An 11148-nucleotide genomic window follows, 5' to 3' on the forward strand; every position below is an offset into this window, starting at 1 on the left:
GACAAGTGTTCAAAACCCCTTTCCTGGGTGCCGGTGAGGTGTCCATGAGCAGTAGGTAGCTAAGTGCAGCAGAATGGGTGGGTGGGAGGGACTGCCAAGGAAACCTATCTCATCAACTATGATCTTAGACTCTGTTCAGTGTATTTATCACATCACTCAGAGTGAGAAAAGAAATGGCAAGTCTCCAGGAAGAAGGCAGAGAGGCTGCCTTCCAGGTCATGTTGAGAGTGATCTCCCGTGCCCAGGCTAGGCCCCACTGCCCAGCCCAGGAATTCATTCATCTTCTCTTTATGCTTTTTTTCACAAAAACATTGAAAGAATTGTACAGTGAAAACATCTGTTCACCACCTAGATTTTACAGTTGTTAAATTTTGCCCTATGATTCCTGAGACGGCAGAACTTAGAATTATACTGGGAAGATGAGGCAGGGGTGGTGCTTGGTGCTTTAGAATGATGTTTGTTTTCCAAGCCATTCCTCTCTCCCAGTCACTGAAACATGGTCTGACAACAACAAAAAAGGTATTTATGTGAACATTCTCTTGAAGGTATAAAATTAAATTACTTTCAGATATCCACAATTTTATTGAAAAAGCATATGCACCCCCCAAGCCATTCTAGAAAATTACCTTATAATCACAATCGTGGATCAGTTATGGTCACAGTGTCTACCCAACCTGTTGATGACGAGTTTTCAACACACCAAGTACCACAGAAGAAAAAAATACTCAGTTTATGAGAGCACAATGTAGATGATAAGGCACAAAGAAAATAGACAAGTGGTCTTCTGTTAAAAGATTTTCTATCAAAGTGTTTGAAGCCCTTTGAACTAAATTAGGAAGAAAACATCATAGTGTCCATGAGAGCCAAAGAAAGCATGTTTTTAGCTGTTTACAACAAGACAAGGCAAACATCAATCGAAAAGTGGAAGATACTTTAGAAATCAGTCTTACATGAAGAAATTGAAGCTTAGAATGGTTCAGGGATATGCTCATGGTCACACAAGCATATGATACAATTGGGACTAAAACCTAAGTCTCTACTTAGAGTTTAATAGAAGATCCCTGGGTCTCTCTTGGCCTCCAGTTGTAGTCTAGTGGAGGATCCCTGGGGGATCCTTGGGTCTGTCTTGGTCTCTGCTACATAGTCTAATGAAGGATTCCTGGGTATATATATTAGTTTCCACTTTTAGTCTAATGGTGGGTCCCTGGATCTATATTAGTCTCCACCCCTCATCTAATGGTGGGGACTAGGGTGGTTAACCAGGTCATTCTTTGCTAAGAAAAAAGGTAATGTACTTCAAATACAGTTAGGGACAGAGAAAAGAGAGTTTTAAATAAGGAACTCAAATGCCTAGGACCAGATTAAATAGTCCTCTGGCTACAAGGAAGAAGCTGTAGAAGAAGATGAGCATTTTATTGTATCCTTTCCTCAGAATTGCTGTGATCCTTAAGAGTTGGGTCATTACTTTCTGATACCGAACACATCTAACCTTAAAGATGATGCTGTGAAAGTGCTGCACTCAATATGCCAGCAAATTTGGAAAACTCAGCAGTGGCCACAGGACTGGAAAAGGTCCATTTTCATTCCAACGCCAAAGAAAGGCAATGCCAAAGAATGCTCAAACTACCGCAGAATTGCACTCATCTCACATGCTAGTAAAGTAATGCTCAAAATTCTCCAAGCCAGGTTTCAGCAATATGTGAACCATGAACTTCCATATGTTCAAGCTGGTTTTAGAAAAGGCAGAGGAACCAGAGATAAATTGCCAACGTCTGCTGGATCATAGAAAAAGCAAGAGAGTTCCAGAAAAACATCTATTTCTGTTTTATTGACTATGCCAAAGCCTTTGACTGTGTGGATCACAGCAAACTGTGGAAACTTCTGAAAGAGATGGGAATAGCAGATCACCTGACCTGCCTCTTTGGAAACCTGTATGCAGTTTAGAACTGGACATGGAACAACAGACTGGTTCCAAATAGGAAAAGGAGTACGTCAAGGCTGTATATTGTCACCCTGCTTATTTAACTTATATGCAGAGTACATCATGAGAAACACTGGGCTGGAAGAAGTACAAGCTGGAATCAAGATTGCTGGGAGAAATACCAATAACTTCAGATATGCAGATGACACCACTCTTAAGGCAGAAAGTGAAGAAGAACTAAAGAGCCTCTTGATGAAAGTGAGAGGAGAGTGAAAAAGTTGGCTTAAAGCTCAACATTCAGAAAACTAAGATCATGGCATCCAGTCCCATCACTTCATGGCAAATAGATGGGGAAACAGTGGAAACAGTGGCAGACTTTATTTTTGGGGGGCTCCAAAATCACTGCAGATGGTGATTTCAGCCATGAAATTAAAAGAAGCTTACTCCTTGGAAGGAAAGTTATGACCAACCTAGACAGCATATTAAAAAGCAGAGACATTGCTTTGTCAACAAAGGTCCATCTAGTCAAGGCTATGGTTTTTACAGTAGTCCTGTGTGGATGTGAGAGTCGGACTATAAAAAAAGCTGAGCACTGAAGAATTGATGCTTTTGAACTGTGGTGTTGGAGAAGACTCTTGAGAGTCCCTTGGACTGCAAGGAGATCCAACCAGTCCTTCCTAAAGGAAATCAGTCCTGGGTGTTCATTGGAAGGACTGATGTTGAAGCTAAAACTCCAATACTTTGGCCACCTGATGGGAAGAGCTGACTGATTGGAAAAGACCCTGATGCTGGGAAAGATTGAGGGCAGGAGGAGAAGGGGAGGACAGAGGATGAGATGGTTGGATGGCATCACCAACTCAATGGACATGAGTTTGGGTGGACTCCGGCAGTTGGTGATGGGCAGGGAGGCCTGATGTGCTGTGGTTCATGGGGTCACAAAGAGTCGGACACGATTGAGTAACTGAACTGAACTGAGCCATAACCTTATTTACAATACAAAGTTGGTGACTCATTCTGAAGGGAAAGTTAGTAACCCAAGATGAAATTAAGATGTTCTCTGGCTGACAAGCCAGTAGAGGAAACACACTGCAAAAGCAGGAACCTCGGTACCCAAAAGAAGATTATATTCATTCATTCATTCCTATTTAAGAAGTATTATATACTTATTATTTATCTTGTGCCAGGCACTATTTCAGGGGTTTTATAATCGTTAACTCACTTAATCCTCGTGATAACCATAGGAGCTGCCTCTAAGAGCCCACCGGGAAATGCATTCTGGGTATTTTGAAAGGGAAGTGGGCACAGGGTATTGGCCAGCAGATCAAATGCTGCTGTCCTGTTGCAACACAGATGAATAACTGAATGGGAGGAACACAAGAGTGCTCAGAAAATCTGTGTCAGTTTCCTGTGGCTGCTGTTAACACTTGCAGCAAGCTTGTGGCTTAAATTTATTCTCTCACAATTCTCGAGGCAGGAAGGCCAAAGATAGTCTCTGGAACTTATATGTATGTTAAGCTGCTTCAGTCGTGTCTTTGCGACCTTATGGACCACCACATTCCTCTGTCCGTGGGATTCTCCAGGCGAGAATACTGGAGTAGGCTGCCATGCCATCCTTCATGGTACCTTCCTGACCCAGGGATTGACCATGAGTCTCTTATGTCTCCTGCACTGGTAAGCAGGTTCTTTACCACTCGTGCCACCTGGGAAGCCCGGAACTTGTAAATGTTACCTTATTTGGATAAAAAGTTCTTTGCAGATGTGATTAAGGATCTTGAGGTGACCAGATCATTTTGTGTTACCCAAGTGAGTCCTAAATGCTATCACAAATGTCCTCAGAAGACAGAGGCAGAGGGACAACTTCCCTGGTGGTGCAGTGGATGGGAGTCTGCCTGCCAATGCACGGGACAGGGGTTTGATCCCTGGTCCGGGAAGATTCCACATCCTGCCGGGCAACTAAGCCTGTGCACCGCAACTACCGAGCCCGCGCTCAATCAGAGTCAGTCTCACTGGGCCAAATCAAGGGTGGACAGCCACCCACCTCCCCCGAGAGGCTCTAAGGGAGAATGCACCCCACCCCCACTTCCAGCTTTTGCTGGCTCTGCCAGGTCTTGGCCTGTGGGCATGTCACTACATTCCATCCTCCATCTTCACATCACCTCCTCCTCCATGAGTCAAATTCCCCACTACCTCTCTCTTTTTAAATAGGATCGTTTTTTTATTTTATTTACTTTTGGTTGTGTAGGGTCTCCACTGTGGTACAGGGGCTACTCTTCATTGCCGTGTATGGGCTTCTCATCGCGGTGGCTGCTCTTGCTGTGAAGCACAGGCTCTAGGCGCAGGGGCTCAGTAGTTATGGCTCTTGGACTCTAGACCGCGGGCTCAGTAGTTGTGGCACACGGGCTTAGCTGCCCGGCAGGATGTGGAATCTTCCCGGACCAGGGATCAAACCTGTGTCTCCTGCATTGGCAGGCAGACTCCCATCCACTGCACCACCAGGGAAGTCATCCCTCTGCCTCTGTCTTCTGAGGACTCACTCAGGTCATGCAGAATGATCTGGTCATCTCAAGATCTTTAAGCACATCTGTAAAGAACTTTTTTTCCAAATAAGGTAACATTTATAAGTTCCAGAGACTACATCTTTAGCCCAGATATCTTTGAGGGGGGGTCATTTTTCAGCCTGCCACAAAATTATCTGGCTAATAACAGCCCCACACACACACTCACACATGTACTTGCTAAATCATTTTAGTCATGTCCAACTCTTTGCTACCCTATGGACTGCCAGGCTCCTCTGTCCAAAACAACAAAATTCTGTAAAGCAATTATCCTTCAATTAAAAATAATAAAGAAAAAAAAAGAATACTGGAGTGGGTTGCCATGCCCTCCTCCAGAGGATCTTCCAGACACAGGGATCAAACCCATGTCTTCGGGGCATTACAAGGGACTTTCTGCATTGGCTGGGAGTGGACTCCATGCAGCTCTGAAGTTCTCTCATGACATGTAGAGAATGTCTTCTAACTCCTCCCTGTATTTTCCAGAAGTCACCTTGCTCGAACACATTTGGCAGGAAATACCCAGGCAAACACCTGCTCTGGAGTTGCGCGTTCACCATCGATCCATGGCCTCAATTTGAATTCAAGGTCAGAAAATCCTGCATTTACATGCTGCAGGCGAATAGAACACTGTGTCTGTCTTACAGTGGATACTTATTGTGCTGATTCTACCCCTGGCTTCATCTTCTCTTCCGTGCCCTTGTGCTGATTTCTAAACCCACTTTTCAAAAAAATTGCCTGCATTGTGTTGTGTGAATTTTTATAAAGCAGTCTTAAAGAGTTTTTTTTTTTAATATAATTTTACTTATTTTATTTTTGGTTGGGCTTCCCAGATGGTGCCAGTGGTAAAGAATCCACCTGCCCATCAGGAGACACAAGAGACGTGGGTTTGATCCCTTGGTCAAGATTCCCTGGAGTAGGAAATGGCAACCCACTCCAGTATTCTTGAGTGCACTCCAGTATTCTTGTCTGGAGAAGCCCATGGACAGAGGAGCCCAGTGGGCTACAATCCACAGGGTCACAAAGAGTTGGACACGACTGAAGCAACTTAGCATGCACACATTTTTGGTTGCACTGGGTCTTCATTGCACAAGGGCTTTCCTCTAGTTGCAGCAGGCAGGGGCTACTCTTTGTGGCGGTAGGTGCATGGGCTTCTCTTGTTGCTGAGCACTGGCTCAGCATGGGCTTCATGCTGGGCTTCAGTAGTTGTGGCTCCCAGGTTCTAGAGCATAGGCTCAATAGTTGTGGTGCACGGGCTTAGTTGCTCTGTGGCATGTGGGATCTTCCTAGATCAGGGATCGAACTTGTGTCTCCTGCATCAAAAGGTGGATTCTGTACCACTGAGCCACCAGGGAAGACCTTAAGAGAAGTTCTTTCAATGAAGGTGATACATAAATCATATCAATCCATTGAAAATGATCAATGTGTGTGACCAGGCGTGTGTCAGCACTAGAGTGTGCCTTCTGCCTTGGGGGCATGTTCCCTCTCCTCCTTCCACAGTTGGGGTAGAGAAGTTCAACTTGCACGTCTTCTACTGGGCTTCTTCCAACTCAAGGTCCCAGCACACTGAAAGTGCTTCAGCCTGGGTGCTTGAGCTGGTGTAAATTACTGCTCAATGACATGGTCATTCAGGATGTGTCTTGATACTAGCTTGTTGAGAAAAGTCACATGGTGTATGACCCCAGGGGAAAATGAGTTGAATACATCTTTGCTAGTACTGGATTGGCCAGAAAGTTCCTTCGGTTTCCCCCACAACAGCCTGTGGGGGGAACTGATAACGAACCTTTTGGCCAACTCAGTATTTCTGCCAGGAAGGCAGAGGGGGATCAGCCCAGAGTACAAGCGCTCAGTGGGCACGCTAGGGACACACAGTAGCTGCAGGTGGAGTCTGGTGAGCGAGTACCCTCCTCATTCTGCAAAATCACCTCCATCTAGATTCCTGGGGCATCCCTGCACATGACACATCAGATGAATGAGTGCTCTTCCCAGCCTGCCCTCCAACCTCAGATCCCTATGGTTTTCCTACCATTGTGCTGGACTTGGGAATTTCAGAGTGCTCTTGTCTAAGGGCTTCCCTGGTGGCTCAGACGGTAAAGCGTCTGTCTGCAATGCAGGAGACCCGGGTTCAATTCCTGGGCTGGGAAGATCTCCTGGAGAAGGAAATGGCAGCCCACTCCAGTATTCTTGCCTGGAAAATCCCATGGATGGCGGAGCCTGGTAGGCTACTGTCCATGGGGTCGCAAAGAGTCGGACACGACTGAGCGACTTCACTTCACTTCACTTGTCTCTAACACAGATGATGTTCTAGAGGCCATCTTAAGTGGTCTCCTCTTTTGCCCTTTCTCCCTGAGCCCACCCTGGCATCTTATCACCCTGAGGACAGGACAGACAGAATGAAAGGTAAGCTGCTCTCTCCCCTAAATCCTGAAACAGAGCGGAGCTAAGTCCTAACTCTTCTTCTCTGATTCTGTGCCCTTGTAAGACAGGGAAGTGCTCTCAGGTCATACGGTGACTGTGCTTTAACCGTGTCTATTTCTTTCTCTCTTTATTTTAAATTGGAGCATAATTGCTTTACAATGTTGTGTTGCTTTCTGCCATACAACACTGTGAACCAGCCATAAGCATACATACATCCCCTCCGTCTTGAACCTCCCTTCCACTCCCCAACACTATCCCACCCCTTTTTGTTGTCAGAGTATGATCTCCCTGTTATACAGCAGCTTCCCACTAGCTATCTGTTTTTCATGTGGTAATATATATGTTTCAGTACTACTCTTTCCATTTGTCCCACTCTCTCCTTTCCTCTTTGCATCCACAAGTCTGTTCTCTATGTCTGTGCCTCTATTTCTGCCGTGCAAATAGGTTCATCAGCACCATTTTTCTAGATTCCATATATATGTGTTAATATACAATATTTTTCTATTTCTGACTTACTTCACTGTGTACAACAGGCTTTAAGAGCCTGTACAACCATGTGTATGTCTCACACAAGTACTCCTCCCACCAAAATCGGCCTTCCCATTATCAGCGGTTTCTGTGTTCCTGGGACCTCAATGGTCATTGGCTTTCATTAGTGCTTCCTTCTTGGAGATGGAATGGAGAGCAGGGAGAGGGGTCTCTGAGCTTCCGCCTGAGGCTGGCAGTGTGTAATTCTCTTGTCTCCTTGCCCTCTCCTAGTACAGGCACCTGCCTCTCTAGGGTCATAACTCTTCCTTACCTATGACTGCTTTCTGCTTTTATTTTGCTAATTTTGCTTTAGTCATGTATTTAATAAGGGTTTTTGCTCAGCATTCCATAGATACTCAATTGGCTTGTGCAAGTTCTTCAAGGAGTCAAGAGAATCAGGCTGGAAGCTGGGTATCCAGGGACCTGTTTTTCAGTTAACTGGAGGCCAGAGAAGTGGGGTGGAAAATCAGGCATCCTCATCACAATTGATTAGAACAAAGGCATCAGGCAGGCTGTTGACACCCTCTCCAAAGCCCCCACTAGGTGCTCGGCAGGCCCACACGGCCCCAAAGCATTTTCACCCGTGACATCGACGCAGCAGGTGTCAGCTGTTCTTCAGGCGTAACCTCCAGATGCTCTCTTCAACATGAGTTCTGCTACCTCCATATATAACAGGCTCGGATACATGTGAACTGAAAGTACAGTCCATGAGGACAAGGTGGGACAGGCTTGGGCTTTTACTTGCTGGGCCTGCAAATCCTCTGGAGCAGCAGCACCTCTACCCCCCTCAACTGAGCCCCCGAGAGCGCTGCCATGATCTGAGGTCTGCAGAATGTGCTGGCCCAGCCTGCGCCACTCCCTACCCTGCCATCTCCTTTGCATTTATTTTGTACCAAAAACAACATTGAGAAGTACTCTGTTGGAATACTCTCTGCTGGAGGAGTGGCCGTCCCACATGCATTTGTACCAAAGAAGACAGGGCCCTGGCAGCTGCCTGAGTCACATGGCCCACTCCCCACAATGCAGCATTGTTTTAAAGGTCACGTGTCCTCCTTCACCCAGTCAGCCCTTCAGGTACCTTCGACTCCCCCAGTGCCCATGCCAGACCACTGGGGTTTCCTGCTGCAGGAACTGGGAGTTGGGAACACCAAAAGGGATAGTGGTCTGGGAGTGGGGGCAAGCACGGCATAGACTGTGGGAAGGTCCATATTTGGGCCCACCAAGTTGCACTGGGATTCTTCACTTTGCCCCTTTCTTGAGAGCAAATAACATTGCAGAATCACCTGGGTGTTTTAGTATATAGTATTTTAGTAAAATTCTATAAATAAAATATATTTTAGTATATTTTATACACATATGGGCTTCCCAGGTGGCTCAGTGGTAAAGAATCTGCCTGCCAATGCAGGAGACTCGAGAGACGCAGATTCCCTGAGTCGGGAAGATCCCCTGGAGGAAGAAACAGCACCCCACTCCAGTATTCTTGCCTGAAAAATTCCAGACAGAAGAGCCTGACAGGCTACAGTCCAGGGGGCCGCAAAGAGTCGGATATGACTGAGCACACACACATACACACACACAAGGTTACAAACACTGAAGTAGCATTTGTCCTTGTTTTATAACACACACACACGTATGAAGAATTCTAATTTGCAAAAAAAAAAGATGGGACTCAATTGCCAACTTGCCTACAGTGAAGTGATGCTGGTTGCTTTCAGTCACATACACTTGGCATATACGTATTACCACAGACTCTGAAAGAAATACGGCCTGTGCGTGTAGACGTTAGACCAAGATCCTGCAGAATGCACTACACAACAAATCATTAAATACTAAAGCTCTGTGATGAAAGTGAAGGGGCTGGACCAGACAGTCTCCTTAGGTTTCACGTTATACCTGCGTCTGCTTGTGCCTTAAACATAAAACACAAACTGCATCTGAGAACTGCAGCTCTGCTGTTATTTAGCCATGGTCTTAAGTAAGTGGCTGAATCCATTTATAGAAATGAAAATGTTTTATGAACACACACAGTACTGCACATAAATGATTTTGGAGAATTTGTTTACACCATTCCTTCTTACTCTTTGCCTCTTGAAGAACTCACTCATTCTCCAAAGCCAGCTTAGATGTTATCTTCACCAACATCCTCAAGTAGTGGCTGAGTCTTCTAGGACTCAGCGGTCCACGGTACTTGCCCCGTCATAAAACTTACCGTCATGTACGAGGCTATTTGTGGAAGTGCAACATCTGCCAGACGTTCTTCGTTATTCACCTGTTCTTGCCGCCTGGATCAATGTGATCCAGAAAAACGCTAGACAAATGTTGGGTGAATGAATGACATCACCCTAGGTTACAGAGAAATGAAAGCAAGGAGCCAGGTTGGTTAACTGTGAATTCCACTGGGCACATAACAAGAATGGTATCATCTGTGAATTCCAGGACTTAAAGTAGCAACAATTTTGAGTTCATTGCACTTATGCCTAGAAAGCTGAAGGTGTTTAACTACTATGGATGTTGCCTTCAAATTAATTCACAATTTCTTCAGCTTTCATCAGGTAACACTGGATGGCTGTATCACCTCCATTTCTCTGCTGGTCACTGAGTACCAAGACAGACCCACTCTGAACTTACAGGTAATGATTTATGCCAGGTAGCAAAAAAGGACACCGATGGAATTTATTTTCTAATCATCTAAGGCACCTTTGTAGAAGGGTCTATTAGAAAACATTTTACGATCTGGGGAATTTTAATACTCCTTGCTAAGCAATACTTACAGCAGTATACTACCTGTGGAGTAAGAGAAAGTTTGGGGTGGTTTATATATTAATATATTTCAAGCGGAGCATTAGCCACCACAGTGGTTTACGTGTATACACTACTTCACTACAGGAGCAAGGAACATCTCAGCCCAACAGGAAGGGAAGGGTCCCTTGCTCACCTTGATTCATCCCACCTTACACTCTGACATACTTCCTGCCTTCAGAGACTCACAGGCACCATGAGTCACCGCAGGTCTAGAAGGAGCCAGAGGCAGCAGACAAGGGAATGCCTGCACTCTGAATCAGAGGGCTCCCAGCCCTGCAAGCCTGGCTCTCTGAGAGGACAGTGACCGGGGTTTGGGGCAGGCCAGGCAATTCTTTAGTGCTGTAGGGGGGCACCACAGCCCTCTCCAAGCAGCTCTGTTGGTGCTGGGCTAACTTAAAGCAGCATTCTTCTGGAACTCTGTGCAGAAGAATCATCTACACAGGAGGAATCTTGTCAAGGTGCATGCAGGACCTGGGGCAGAAGGCCGGGTGGGGTGAGATTCCGTACCACATTGCTGGTGATGCCTGCTACCTGGACACTTTGAACTCTAGACTGTAACTAGATCTACATGAGAATCACCTGGGTGACTTTTAGAACCACAGGGATGCTCAGGCCTCACTCCTTACTAATTAAATCAAAAATGATGCTGGAGAGGGGACAAGGGCAAGGGGGAGTCTTAATCCAGGCCCAATACTGTCCTGGGCTTCCCTGGTAGCTCAGTGGTAAATAATCTGCCTATCAATGCAGGAGACACGGGTTCTATCTCTGAGTTGGGGAGATCCCCTGGAGAAGGAAATGGCAACCCGCTCCAGTATTCTTGCCTGGGAAATGCTATGGACAGAGGAGCCTTGTAGGCTACAGTCCATGGGGTCACAAAAGAGTCGGACAGGACTCAGCAACTAAACGACGACAACAAACAATATTGTT

This window comes from Bubalus bubalis, chromosome 4 (assembly GCF_019923935.1).
Source record: "Bubalus bubalis isolate 160015118507 breed Murrah chromosome 4, NDDB_SH_1, whole genome shotgun sequence".
NCBI lineage: Eukaryota > Metazoa > Chordata > Mammalia > Artiodactyla > Bovidae > Bubalus > Bubalus bubalis.